General features: G+C 43.2%; 1 protein-coding gene across 2 annotated transcripts in view; it reads left to right on the forward strand.

Annotated features, from left to right (window-relative positions):
- The first annotated feature begins 847 nt into the window (after positions 1 to 847).
- GPRIN3 (GPRIN family member 3) overlaps positions 848 to 15,328 on the forward strand; it is a 34,844-nt gene continuing 20,363 nt past the window's right edge. The window contains exon 1 of one of the 2 annotated variants that reach the window (XM_051789755.1): positions 848 to 1,224. The gene's annotated coding sequence lies outside the window, so the exon portion shown is untranslated. Of the gene's footprint in view, positions 1,225 to 1,471; positions 1,684 to 15,328 lie in introns of those variants that run through there. The other variant, XM_051789754.1, reaches the window with a different exon arrangement.

The following is a 15,328-nucleotide window of genomic DNA, read 5'->3' on the forward strand; positions in this document are numbered from 1 at the left end:
CTCTCCTTCCAGGTTCGCTCATGCTTGGGATGTTCAGGCTCTTAAGAGTACTGCTGATTTGGGTTTGTCACGTGTAAAAAAATGGTTATTGTCCATGAATATTGAAAATATCACTTAAATTTTCCATGGTCAGATAACTGCCAAAAAGCCACATTCAGGAATGTCTATTACATAAATACATGCTGATCTTAGTGGCCACTGTTAGGCAAGAAATTACATATGCTATGGTAGGAAATGTAAGATGTTTTTCATAATCACTTAACCCATGAGTTGAAGAGATTTAGGATCAATAACTGATCTAGAGGGTGTTTGGCAAAGAAGTGAATGGGTGCATGCATATGGATCAAGGGAATATGATCCATTGATATCTACGACGATTAAAGTTATTTTATTAGGTCCCCTAGTCAACTGTTCTTTTTTCCCCCTCAATCTCTTCCATATTGCAACAGAATTCTCCCAGCTTGTCCTGTAGCTCTTTGAAATCCTGCTCCTATTTATCCCTAAATGATGGCAGAAGTATTAAAATCTTCCCAGTTGAAAACCTGTACTTGACTCTCCGGGCACTGCAGAACCATTTCCTGTGATTGCAGCAGGGAGAGATAAAATTCCACTCTGGTGGGAATAAACCGAAATTAGATCAAAGATTTCCAGATAATTAAAGAGTTCCAAGCCAAAATATCTTTTGCTGCTTGGATCTACTTTTTTCTTTTTTTTTTTTTTTCTGCAGGCAAACAGGGCATTGCTTCATACAGGAAGCCAAATTTGCCTATCAAAACCAACAATCCGAACTGAAAGCGTGACAAGGGCTGATGCGTATTTGCATACACTGCAATTCCCCACGCAAACCTGTACCACCCGGCAGGCAGAGGGCTCGGGAGGTGCCTCTCTGGCTGGCTGTGGGCACGCTTCCTCCGCGGACACATGCAAGACCAACACAGGTGGACGGAATTGGTGGAATTGGGATGTGAGGTTCTAGCTCCTCTGCCGTGAAGCAGCTCAAGCTCGTAGTTTTGGTTGAGGAGCTGGAGAGAAGCGGTTGGTGGAGGCGGCAACGCAGAGCGAGCCCGGGGCTCTGGCGGGATTGCCGAGCCCTCCTGGGGGGCTGCCGAGGGCCCCCTGCCCAGCCCCTGCTGCAGGACAGGAGCCGGCAGCTCCCGGGTTATAAAAGCCAGGCGAGGCCTGGGGTGGGGCTGGCGTCAGTGGGAAATGTCTCCCTGGAAGCAGGTACGTGTCCGCGCCCTCCGCGTTTGGGAGGGCTCGGGGCGGGGTGCGGGCTCTGAGCGCGGCCGGGGTGTGCTGCGGTCCCCTCCCCGGGGACCGGGGGCTGCCCGCGGGAGCTGCTCCGCTCTCCCTGCGGCCGCGAGGGGAGCCCGGCGCCGCAGCCCCGGCGCTCCCCGCCTCCCCGAGCCGGCCGGGAGCCGCAGCTCCCCGGGCGGCGGCGGAGCCTGGCCGGGGCCGGGCTGCCCGAGCCTCTTGTCGTAGTGGGCACGAACCGCCTCCCTCCTGCCCCCGCGGCGGGAAGGGCCGCTCAAGTGCAGCCCTCCTCGCTCCCGCCCTCCTGCCGCCGCCGCCGCACACCCCGAGGAAGGGCTTGTTTTCCTGCCCGGATGATGGATTTCTCCGCAAGGTCATCCCTGTCCGCGGCGGCGGTGCGCCCGCGGCTCCCCAGACGCCGCCGCGGAGGTAAGGGGTGGAGGGATCGTGAGCACTTACACACACACGCGCACCACCGAGTGTATTCGGCGCCGGAGAGGATCGGGGTGGGTGCGTGGGCAGGTGCCCGGGGCGAGGCGGGGGGACTGCCCCGCCCTGCCCGCCGCGGGGTGCCGGGCGGACCGAGCTGTGCCCGGGCAGCGCATCCCGAGGGGCCGAGTCATGCTCCGCTCCCCAGCGGGTGAGGGACGGCCGGGCCAACGCCGAGGGTGTCTCTTTTTGCCTCTGCTCGTTTATACTGGCGCTTGGAAGCGGCTTTGACTCCCGCGTGGTCTGGGAGCGCGGAAAACTTAAGGAAAAAAAAATAAAAAGGAAGGAAAAACGATCAGGTGCCCCCCACCACCGCCGGGACGGGCCGGAGGGATGCGCGGCGCGGTCGCCACGGCAACGTGCCCGTGGTGTCGCAGCGCGGAAGGTGCCCCAGAGGCAACCCCAGTCCCCCGCCTTCGGCCGCCCGGGCGAGGGGGCGTCCCCGGGGCCCTCCCCGGGGCGAGGTCGGGTGGACGCAGCGGTGCGGGGGTGCCGATGTGCCCCCGGGCGGGGGTCTGCGTGGCCCAGGGCTCCCCAGGGGGCTGTGGGGGCGCCGGGCAGGGAGGGGGAGGATGGTCCGAGCTGGGATGTAGCGGTCAAGTAGCATCGCACCGTGAGCTCTGGACAGGTGATGCCCCCCGTGTGAGAGCCTCGCCGCCCGTCTGGATCAGGGCCTTGTGGCTGGGAACGGATCCTTCACGGGCCTTTTCTTTATCCTGCTGAAGTTGGTGACAAAACTACTGATGGTCTTGCCATCTCCTGGTCTGTCTTGTGGTGTTCTCATTCAGCCTGTGTTTTGTGCCCCACGTAGGCCGTGGCTTTGTTAGTGCTTTATTCCATCATTCTCCTTTTTTGCTCAAGATAACAATGCTGGTGGTGGATTTATTAGACTCATAAGGAATTATTATGATCCTGTAGTCTAACCTCTTCTATAATATAAAGCACTCTAAGGGCTATTCCCCAGTGATTCCAAGGTCTGGCCAACCAGCCTCTTTAAACAGTTTTGATTGAATGACTTCCAACGATTGGAGTTGACTACATTCCTGGATAATTGGCTCCAGTTGTTAATCTCTTTGTTAAACGGTTACATCTCTTTTCTACTTTGAACTTTTCTGACTTCATCTTCCAGCTACTGGATCTTGTCTTGTCTGTCAGATTAAATAGCTATCTAGTTTCAGATCATCTCTGTCTGCTCAAGTGTTTAAGGGCAGTAATTAAATAGCTACTTAATGTTGTCTCTGAGATAAATAGACCTGACTCCTTTGGTCTCTCCCTGGAATGCAGATGCTCCCCAGGAGAAATGTCTGGGCTGGTCTTCTCTGAGCCCCCACCACTGTCCTTGTTGGCCACCGAGTGCTGCACTGTGGATTCCAGAAAGGCTCTTGTTAATGTCACGTGTGGAGATAATAACCTCGTGCTCAGTATTCCCCTGTCTATTCACCCAACGGTACAAACTTTCCTTTCCCACGACTGCATGGTGGGAACTGCTGTTCCGTTAGTTACAGGCAGTGATCCTTGCATTTCCTTCTGAGCCAGGGTTTTCTCAGAAGCTGGTTGTCTGTCCTGTAAGGGGCATTTAGATTAAATCTTCCTATATGTATAACTTTGGATCTACCTATATTAAAGAGATTTTTCCCTCTTCCTGTCACTTCAGTTCTAGGGAATCTGCAGCTCAGGAATCACAAGAGACCTCTGGTGTCCTCTAGAAGTCAAAAGAATTTAGGACCTCCATCCTAAAAAGTCTGTCTTCTTCTTGGTAGTGCTCTAGGTGACCCTAAAGTTATTTGAAATTTACTGGAGGAGAAGTTATACCTAGTAATATACAAACTGCAAACTGAAAGTGCCCACTACAGTGACTTATTTTTGTAACTGCTTTTGTTCAGCTGTGCCTCCAAGTGTTGGTGGGAGAGAAAGAGAATTGCTTTCCTGTCTTGGAGAGCTGTAAATACCACTACTGGGTATAATGTCTAGGCTAACACATACAGTTTCATTATGTTGCAAGTCTTGAGCTTGAATGTTGTGAGTTTTACTTGGTCTGAAGTATGCTTAAGCCTGGATTTATAGCTCTCTCTAGAAAGAACAGTATCTGAAAGTACGGGCTGGACGTAGGTGGTTTTGACGGGATATTGTCAGTTGTTCCAGTAGCGTGTAGCATCTCCATGAAAGGATGAGACTGAGTAGTCTGAAAGCACCTGCTGTGGGAGAGAATATAAAATAAAGTTCTTTGAAATGGACTCTTTGGGTTGGGACTTTTTTGTTTCTGGGGATGGTGTGTTAGTAACTACCTTGATTTACCCTGTCTACAAGCTTAGTGCACAGTGTAAGGTCCAAAAGTTATAGACCTGTACATGCAGACCATCCCATGCAGTAAGTGACATGATGATGCTTATATGTAAGGTTGGTTTGCATGAATTAAGGTACCAGGTTTCAGCCTTTAGAATGATCTAACTGTCTTCAAAGTGCTAGAATTCAGGAAAATATATTCTGATTGTGTAATGACTTAAATGTCAGGACAATGAGGATTCTTGAATTTCACGAAGATTTTTTCATTACAAGTCCCTGAAAATGTCTCTTTAGAAGATTTCCCTAAGTATAAATAGTGGTAGACTCTTAAAAGGTCTGAAAAGTCATTACAGAGCTTAGATATCACATCTGATTGAATAAAGTACCACTGAGCTCTAGAATTATGGTGAATTTTCTACAGGCTGGTGTCAGCATCTTAGGAATTGTTTATCAATTGTTTATACAATTGTATATATGAAATTTTGAGATACCTGAGAGGTATCTTTCCCTCACCCATTCAAACTCAGCTTCTGTGCCCCAAATTAGGGGATATCTGAGTTTTTTCAACATAGGCTTCCTCTTCTCAAGGTCACACCTTGTCTTCAATTCCTTTCACAATCAGAAGAGCATTTGTATGTTTCTATAGGGTGGCTGGTCCCAAAAGTTATAAATTTCTAAGTTATGATGTCTGCCCAGGGTTAGCCCAGCATTAAGATTAGTGACTGTTAATTAATCCTACAGGACCAGGACAGACAAACAGACAGAAGATAGTATTTTTGAGTCTCAGACTTGCTGAAGTCTCTCCAGAAAGTGCTAGGTTAGAGTTAGACAGATTTCTTTAGCAAAATGTGTTGGCAGTAGTAAACCTTGTCAGATTTGGGTCCTGCAGCTGTTACTGCCACCTTTATTTTTAACGATATAAACTCTCTCTGTCAGACACAGCCAGAGCTAAGGAGAACAACATCCTGCCTCCAGTTTGTGAAATTGTCACTGATGTGGGAGTACAAGCAAGCTGCTTCCAGTCTCACAGCTACAGAGCGACATTTTGTAACTCATGATTGCGCTTCTAGCAGCGCATCACTTCTTAATTTATAACTCCCACATTAAAGGCAGAGTTGGGATATAGGCTAAATCTGATGCCTTTGTGGATTTAAGAGCAATCCTGGATTAAGAGCTGACATTATCTAAGGGTATGTAACAACTTCATAGCTGATAAAACTTTCATAACTGCTGCACAGTGTTATGAACTGGTTCTATTAGTGCAAAATTCTTTAAAATTAGTTGTGTTGCTACTGGCAGTATTTTCATATTATTATGGCAGGTTAGCAATGTAACAAAAGCCTCCTATAGTTGTTTCTGTATTAACCTTGGATATGAATTGGGTGCCCTCATTGTAAGCCTCAGTCCTACATGACAGGATGTCTAAACTGATCCCATATTTGGTCTTACACATTGGATCATTTAGGTAAACATAACCTTTTTGAGAGAACAAAAAAAGAAAGACTGGTAATTTTACTGGGGGAAAACAATTTCTGGACATGTTCTGAATGAAATTAAATTACTGTCCAGTAGGAAAACCTTTTGAGAGCATATCTGAGTATAGTTAACTTTTGCAAATAGTAAAAATAGTAAAGGTCTACATATATCTCTTTTATTATATACATGGACTTTGAACTCGGTTACAGTTCTATAGAAACAAAGGCTGGTGCCGATTAAAAATTTAATCACACATGATCAGTTACTTATTAACATTGAGCAATTTGTCTCTTGGGAGTCCAGGGCTAAGAGTTCGCATTTGTAAACTGGCAGCAGATCCTAGAGGGTAGAGGTGTCAGCATGCTGCTGAGTAAGTAGGGAAAAATTGCAATGCCAACACTTGGAACTCCATGTGGGGTGTGGAGGAGAGAGATGAAGGGAAAGATGGGCACCAAATGACCAGAAATTAGCCTTAATACCATTTTGCCCCTATTTGTCCTCTGTCAGTGGACACGTATACATGAGGAAAGTAATTAAGCCGAGGGAAGAATGCCAACAATCACAAATATTACAATGAGTTGTGGTAGGGTGCTGCAGGTGTGTCCACAGAGGGCAGATATTGAATTCTTTCCCCTACCCCCCATTTCTGACTCCATGATCCTGTGTGACAGAACTTGTGGCAGGTATGGAAGCTATTACAACAGCCAATATCAATCAGACATCCAGGAAGGTACAGTTATATACTGAATGATCCAGGAAAAAGAGTGTATCTGTTATATCTGTGACTGTGTTAGCAACACCCATTACTTTTACTGTTTATTTTACTGTATTAATTATACATTAGTAAAATGTTGTACTGACAATTGCGTTTGCTTGTTTCCTTGCCTGTTTTCCTCCATCTGACAGTAGTTTTCTTAGAACAAGAGAGAATTAATCAAGGGGGAGACAGACACCCCAGTGCTTTGTTAAACTATTAGCATCTGGGCTATCAGCATCTCTATGTAATATTAGTATCTGTGTCTAACATAGGGGAGACCAGCTCTGAGCTGAGACAAAAAGCTTGTATCACTTGGCAAATGATAACAATTCATTTCCCAAGCTAAGTTATATCATTCATGTCTAGCTTTGGATAAGAAATATTCTGCTGAGGGAGTGGAGAAAAAGTTTTTTAGAAGAGGATCATAAGAAGAATGTATTCTGAGATATTTATCATCTCTGCCTCAATTCAACCCTCACAGTCACTACTAAGGAAACAAACTCAACTATGATAAAATAGATATGAAGCACATTGCTAGATAGGAATCTTCACTGTGGTCTGGTGACCTTCTGATCCAGGGAGCAGCAGTATTGCTATGTCTGAAATTATTCATATTGTCTATGGATTGATCAGAGTTACACAGGAATAACTTATGCCCTCTCATTTGTGTGCCTATACATTAATGCACCCACAAATGGGGGGAAGAGCAGAGTTTCCTGAAGCATTGGTAGTCTGGCAAATTCCAGCAAGAGCTTATAAGGCTATCTCAGTGCTTCAGTCAGCTACAACTATATATTTGTTCAACTAAAGCATAGATTAGGACTGAAGTAACTAGTGTAGGAAAGGCTGCTTGAAGATTGCCTGCAACCAGAAGTATTGTTATTGTTTGAAAAAAATATATACCAAACATAAGCAGAATGTAGTGACGAAACGTTCAGGCAGATCTTACTATTTGCCCTCTTTCTGACCTTTTTTTTTCTTCCAAATGGACAAGGTGTTTCTAAAAATTTGAGAAGTAATATTTGCTTGAATTCTCTCTGTGACATCTGCATCTTGAGATTCTGCTGTAGCTCAGTGGTGGTAATGAATATTGTCAGCTCTTCAAAATCATCATGTAGTTATCACCAGTTGGCACTTTGTCCTGAAAAAGAGGATGGCTTTCTTTATGCCCATGTGGCTTTCTTCTTCTTTTTGAGAAAGTTGAACAAATATTGGCTATTGTGATCGGCATCCCAGATTGCATTCTAGTGGTGAAAATCTCTTTCCAAGTGATGATAATGTGCAAACAAAAAAAAATCTCAGTTTTTGGAATGGAATTCAAAAAAAGAAGAAAGGTAAAATGAAACAAGGAGCTGTGCAATTATTTTTACTGCTTTTCATGCAAAAACCCCAACAAATTCAAATAGAGGGCATGAATACTATGCTACGTTATGACTAATCTTAAAAGTATACTGTAAAAAGCAATGGCTTATCTCGAGTGATGACAGTCAAGTCAGTGAAGAATTAATTCAGAAATTTTCCAGTGACTCCAGGACCCCTTTTTACATGCAAGACTATACCTGCTGCTCCATGCTATAATCACTAGAAAGCTAAGAAAATCAGTCAAGATGTTATCATGGAAACAGCAGGAATTTCCAACACAGGATAACAAAGGTTCTGATGTTTACCTTACGTTTGATAAACAGGAGTCAATTCATTAACATTTATGTGGGGAAAAAAAATTATGTGGTTAGGCATAAGTTTCAGATGGATGGGTTTTTCCTTTCCTGGGTGAAACAGAGAAGGAAAAGAACAGTAGACTGGTTACTAATCTGATTTTACATGAGTTTGGGAAGAGATGAGTGTTCCTGTTGGTAGCAGGTAGAGCTGCTGTGTGGTTTCTCTGGTCAGGGAAAGATGATGTCTGGCAGCTTTGGGGTGAGCATAGTCCCTTAACTGAAAGCCAGCCTGACTGAAAAGGATTTTCTACTCACAGGCAGTCATTTTGTCATAGTAAAGAAACTGTAAAACATTTTGAAGTCCTGGAGTGGTGAAGGTGTGCTGCCAGTGAGATCTTGGTTAGCAAAGTAGCTTGTCTGTTCAGTGCTCAGGGAACAGTCCCTCCCCTTCCATAGGGCTCCAGGACTCTGACTGTGGAGTTTTGCCAAAGACAGGATCAAACAACAGAGTAAATCTGGAAAATTGGTATAATGGACTAGATAAGAAAGCTTCTAGTGAAGAAGATGATATGGACAGGGCACTCGCATTTTAGCAAGCTCCCATTTTCTTAGACTGCTGGAGCTACAATTCAGAGCAGCTTTTAGGATGGCCTTTGGGCACAGAGAAATGAATTAGATATCACCAGGTCCCAACTTCATAAAGCAGAGAGATGTAAAAGTCCTATATATCTTCCCAGCTCAGCTCTCCTAGAAGCAGTCTGGCTGTTGGAGTTAGCTAGTCCTTTGGCTAGAAAATATTGAAGGATAATCACCCCTTAGTATTTAATAAACTAAAGAGTCACTTTCATTCATGTCCCTCTCCTTCCTCTGAAACATCAGTTTCATGAAAAACTTCACACAGTTGAAAGATTAAGCTTGAGATGAATCATTAGGAAAATTATTAAATATAATAAGCTTGCTAGGGAGTGTGGTAAGAGGTAGAAGTAATGTGATAAAATACTTGTCAGAAAGATGATGCTCTTGAGAAGAGCTGTATGGAAACAAGATGACAGAATTATTCTACTCTGAAAGGCTGGTATTTTACAACTCTTTATAATACTGCAGCATACCACAACATCTCCATATTTATTAAAATATGTTAATCCTGCCCTTGAGGTTAATAATTTGGGAATATCTGTTAAAAGCCAGTAAAGAGGCTATGAAGGTTTGCATGAGTTCAAGAACCCAGATTTCTGCTCAAGCTAAACAGTAGCCTTACAAGATCTCCCATTTCAGTACTGTATAAAAACAACATAGTTTTCATTCAGTCCATAGGGACAGGTATCCAAATTACAAATTCAGCTATGGTTTGACAATTCTTAGTTGCAGCACCAAAGGCATTTTCACAGAAAGGGCAAGTGGTATTTCAAAGAGTCATCTCAAGTCCATGGTATGGCATTTCAAAGAGTCATCTCAAGTCCATGGTATGGCATTTCAAAGAGTCATCTCAAGTCCATGGTATGGCAGAATAAAGTGACCAGGCTTTCGGGTCCCTGCCTGCTGTCTAGTTCTTCAAATAAACCTGTTCATGCCATAAGCACAAGCATTAGTGGCTGCAAATGTGCTTTCACCTATCTCAGCCAAGAGCTGATTAGACTTGGAAGACCATACCAGCATGTGATGACTTTGGGTCAGGACTGTGCAGAATTTGTGCTGTTTATCTCATGCCTGAGAACATAGGGTTCATCAGCTAAATTCAGCCTGTAGTTTTGGCCATGCGCTAATTGTGCAAAAAATGCATGAGGATGCATTGCAGACTATGACTGAGGAATAAAAGCTGTTCATTCATTTTGGAGCTTTCAAGTCAAGCAAGCTCCATCAGGAGACGCAGACAAAAGTTTTAACAAATGGGTATTACAAAAGGATTAGCTTCATTAATTTAGTTGCTTGTGCTTTTGGCACTCGGGAATTAATCCAGCCTTTATTGATTGTTTGAGTCTCAATTAGCTTGATGGAAGGGGAAGGGACAAGCAGCTTCCTCCTGCATTTGGCAAGCACAGAAACTAACAGAGATAGTCTTGCCTTTGGTGAGAAGAGGGGTCTTTGACTCCTGTCTGGGTTCAGTGTTCACATCAACTTAAAGAGAACAATCCAAACCTCAAGTCATGGGGCGACAGCGCAATAAATATCCTGTAAGGCCTGGGAGCCTTCCCTCAGAAATACTCATCTATTAAATGGTCTGTTTGAGAATTGCTTGCAGCTGGACCGTGCTTGGCCATTATCAGAGAGACATGTGCAGATGATATTGGGAAATAGGAGAACAGTATTTATCCAGTTCAAAGGATGCTCTTAATATGAAGGGCCTCAGGGGAATATTGCTTGGAAAACATATTTTCATAATAAAATGACCTATTTTAGAATTACAGTTTTCCATGCTGGAGGGGACAGGAAGGTGGGAGGAGGCTTGCCAAAGAAATGGATAATAAGCACACTCACACTTGCTCTGAATGAGAAGATGCATGGACTGTTATATTTTTATATGTATATATATATATAAATATATTAATAAGATAGCACCCTGTTTTGTTTTGGGTTTTTTTGGGGTTTTGTTTCTTTGTTTTTTGGGGGTGTTTTTTGTGTGGGTTTTTTGTTTTGTTGTTGTTTAGTTTTGTGGGTTTTTTTGTGTGGGTTTTTCTTTGGGTTTTTTTGTTTGTTTGTGGGGTGTTTTTTGTTTTGAGGGTTTTTTTGGTGGGTTTTTTTTTGGTTTTTTTTAGCTAGATTACTGCATGCAGGCTATTTGTATGTGTCTGCTGTATCCAGATTGGCATGCCTGCAGGAATGTGAGCAGAGCTTCCTACTAGCAGCCAACTCAAACATGTGGATGACAAGGAGAAAACCCACAAAATGTCTGAGCCATTCCTTGAAAAGCTTTAGGAGAAGAAAAGTGAAGTAAAAGGACAACAAAGCTAATAATAGTTTCAAGTATCTACCAAGAAAACAAGCTTCAATTACATTACATTTCTAATACTATGATCCCTAGTAATGAGCTCCATAAAAGAAGTGTTATTTGCTGTTACTCATCACTTCCATCTGTATGGATGCTCCAACACAACCCATGTGGTGTTGTTCCTCCATGAGCAGAGCCTGCCTTCTGGTGACTAATGAATCCCACCTACTCAGCCTCAGTTTGTCTCATATTTGTCTGTTGAAACTTTTCTTCTTTTTCAGTGTGATTTATAATCTCTATTTCAGCAATCAAACGAGTCTTTAATGACCACAAGTTCAACTAGTTGGCAATCAAAGCCACACCTGTTATTCTAAAAATCACACCGGAGTCTGTAGCTAACATGCTGCTCAGAAAAAGAAACTTAATTAGATAGGTGAAATTTGACCTTGAAGTTAAAGGCTGTAATTCCTTTGATGCAAACCCCATTAATGGACCTGCTGTAGTTCATTTGAGGTATAAATTTGGCCTTTTACCAGAGGTATATAACTAGAGTTATTAAATTAATATGAAACTGTTCCATACACCATAGTTGCCATTCTGACAGGAAGCCAAACAACATCATCCTTTCAGTCATCCTATCTTAGCTGATTCATAGTGAATGTAGAGCAGATGAGGTAAAAATGAATGGACATAATATTCAGCTGTGATACTTCAGCCAGCCAGTGATGTGCACTTTGAAATCCTTGTCCTCTACAGTCTTTAGTGATGGTCCTGAAATACTATTGGCTTGAACAGTGAACAGAGCAATGGTGCACCCTAAACAGCAGATAATGATGATAATGAACTCTCAAGAGTAAAAAGTTTAATTGTACCAGGACTCCTGCAAATCTGGAACCCATATCCAGTGTGCTGGATGCAGTGTGCTGAGCAGAAGGTTCCAAACCCAAAGTTTCCTGTGCAATGGTTTGTTGCGGTAGCTTTCTATCATTGAACTTAAGAAAGACCATAGTGGTAGAAAATTTGCAGAGAAAAAGACACTGAGCAGGTCTTGTGACACACCTTCTGAGTTCTGTGTCTGGTTTCAGAAAGGACTGTTCTGATTGCTTCCTGCAGTTTTCCTGATGCTTCTTTGAACCTTTTTCTGGCTGGGTTAATGGTTCAGCATCTCATATCTTGAATGGAAACATGTGTATTAAAGTGCCTGTTTTGTAGCAGACCATATGGTGGCTCCCACTAAGCTTTTGCACCATGGAGTTAAAGACACGATTAGAAGTAGTTTGGGTTAGACCCATTAGCTTAGTTTTGGAGAGTATTTTGAAGAAGAAATGCATGTGACAATATATATTCCCCCTTGAATTAATGCAGTATTTTTCTCTCTCTCCCCTCTTGAAGGCTTTGTGTGTTGCCTGTGAAATTTCATCCATGGGCTCTTGAGCTGACCTCTGTGACCAGAATTTAGCTGGGATAAATCTCTTGTAGTCACCTGGTCCTGATTTTAACTGCTTCACTCTTGACTGTTGAAATGGTTAATTGGTTATATACACTTCCTGACTAATTCTGCCTTTCTTGAGAGGGTTTCCTGTTTCTGACTGAAAAGGGGGCAGGCTTTATGCACGTACACATTTGTTTTTAGTTAAGTCTATTTAGTCTATTTGTTTTCCTTTCTTTTTTTCCTTTTATTTACTAATACACAGAAAAATACTTTCTGTATGATCACAGAGCAGCTTTCCGCATAGTGTTTGGTCAAGCATTAAAAGAAAGAGACCTGATAGATTACCAAAAAAAATGGGGAAAAATACTCTTCAGAGGCTTAGGAAGACAGAAAAATGCTCACAATGTTCAAGTTGAGCATGCAACATGAGGTAGCAAGATATAGGAACATGGTCAACACCACAAATATTTAAGCAGTGTTAAAACTGTCTTTCAAAAATGATGCTATACCATGGTGCAAAAGATTATTTTAAAACATCCATTTATGAACAGTTTCCTGGCCTTGAGCTATATGAAGCTGTGAAATGGTCTGGCAAGGAGCACACAGTAAGAGGCAGATGGGGAATCAGTGCTGGAGGAGCATTCAAGCCTAGGTCCAGGAGGCAGAGGGCCAAAAATTTCTCTATCACAAGAACCAACCAACTTACTTTCTCCTACACATCCTCATTTGTTTTCTGAAAGAGCAGGTCTCCCCTTCACCCTTTATCTTCTCCTGCCTTCTTACCTGGACAGAATTCAATCAGCAGTTGTAGAGATCTGTCAGCCTCATGAATGGAATGAAGTTACTGAGTTCACATGGGAGAAGGTTGGTGTCCCCAAGGTCAGCATTAACACTCTAGTTTTGTGGGAGAAACTTAGGCATGCTAACCTTGAAATTCAACAACTGAGCCATTTCACCTAGTTGCTGTGCAGAGAGAAGGCCAGCTGGCTAATGAATTTCCAGATGTTGCAGTTTTTCCCTTAAAATAAAAGCCCACACACATGAGGGGAGAAAATGTGTTTTCTATCCTCCTGGGCAAGGAAAAGGATGAGAGTTTTGAAGTGGTAATAGGGGCCCATCTGCAGTACTAACCAGGCATCTGTCTCTCTCAAACCACCTCCCGTGGCAGTCTGCATTTGCAAAAATGTTTTTCTCCTGCTGACTTTGAGTAGAACAAACCCAACAGTTTCCCTGTGGCTGCCCACACCTGTGGTTTAGGGTTGTTAATAAATAGATTAGGGAGCAGAGTGAAGAGAGCTGAGAGAATGAAAATCAGGCTATGGTAATTACCTGGACTGTGCTGACCAGCAGCTGAGCAGGGATGAAGGTGCAGGCTTGTCACCTTACTGACAGCCAAGTTGCTTGGAGTGTGGCCTGGGCATTTGATCATATGGTTATACAATGAATACTTGATAAATTGCTCTTACTGTCATAGCTCTGTAGCCTGGACTTACTTGGTCCTCTGGTGCAATCTGCCTCTGTCCACATACTTCTTCCATTTTTTCTTGGTTGCCCCTGAGTCCCCTTGCTTAAGCACTCAGGCTAGAGGTTTATAGGAAAGGTCTTTCAGAACCAGTTGCAAGACTTGCTCTCTACAAGAGAAGCAACTCATCTGTAAGAAGAAGAAAAGACAACTGAGTAGAATTGCTTGCTCAGTGGCTCATTGACTGCTGCCCTGTTTAGACGGTTTAGACTTCTCGCTTGTCTTACGTTCATATCCCATCTGATCCCATGCCCTGCCTGAGCTTTCTGAAGAGCAAGAGCATTAACAGAGCCCTTTCCAAAAGTGCTTATCTCCTTGTATGAACACTTGTGGATCTGCAGTGTTTGCAGGTAGTTTTCTTGGGTGAATGGCGTTCCTAGTCTGTAACATCCTTTGCTTATTCAGCTTTAAGGTGGTGGCTTTGTGGGTTTTGGGTGTTTTCTTTGCAAATGCTAGCAGCAGCATATTCTTTGCACTTGTTTGGTTTTCTGGATTTTGCTTTAACAGAGGTACCAGTCTGCTTTCCCTCTTCGTAGATTCAGGGCTTGCTATATGGCAGTCTAGCAGAGGGAAACACCCATTTGAGAATTTTTCTGGTGTTGCAGAGCTGGATTGCTAAAGCCAGATTCCAGTGCTCATGATTACACAGGTTTTAGTAGTAGATGATGAGATGTAAGAGATGGGTGTTCTGTAGTTAAATCATTGGCATTAGACACTGACTGTTGCATAGTTTTCTCTGTGATCTTCAGCTGTGTTAGCTTCTAAGGAAGAGGCAGAAAATGTACCGGTTCCTACCTCTGTTCACTATCTTGCCTGCTTAAGCGATGAATGTTTAGTATCTCTATGCTTACATGTGGCATCCAACAAAACAGCAGAGTATGTCAGAGCCTTCTGGCGTTTCTTGGATAAGAACAGGAATAAAAGAAATTGTGTTTTCAAAAATATTGAACAACTTTTGAATTCTACTGGCTTTACTGGTATTTCTGATTATTCAGCACTTCTGAGCATCAGACTTCTTTGATTTCAGTGCCTGGCTTTAATCACCCAGATTAGGCTAGATGACTATCTTTATGTTAGCATATATCAAAGTGTATATGTATGTGTATGTCTGCCTGCAATCATGTAAGTATGCATACTTTGTGATAATATAAATTGTATCCATAAATAGGATGTCAATAAAAATAAATTGTGGTAGGAAGCCTCTGTGCATTCACAGCTGTCAGATGACTGGTTGAAGTATCTAGTACTTATCTTCAAGAAGGTCTTGTGTGAAAATAAACCATCTTGTCTGGATTTTCATGCTGGCTCCAAGGTTGCATGTGTTTTCTTGCTCTTTCAAGTATGCCTCTGTGCATGAGGCATTGATGTTCAATGCGAGTCCAGTAATTAAACGCTAAGCTGTGAATGATCCTTTTTCACACCCTGCCAGCTTCCACTCCAGCTGACTTAGAAACAAGGACAAAGCTGTCACACAGCCCTGCTTGCTCACAGCTGTGCTCTAGCAAGGTATAACCTGCCCTCACCTCACTTC

Source organism: Manacus candei, unplaced genomic scaffold, assembly GCF_025592945.1.
Source record: "Manacus candei isolate 608988 ecotype Guabito, Panama unplaced genomic scaffold, ASM2559294v1 h1tg000028l, whole genome shotgun sequence".
Lineage (NCBI taxonomy): Eukaryota > Metazoa > Chordata > Aves > Passeriformes > Pipridae > Manacus > Manacus candei.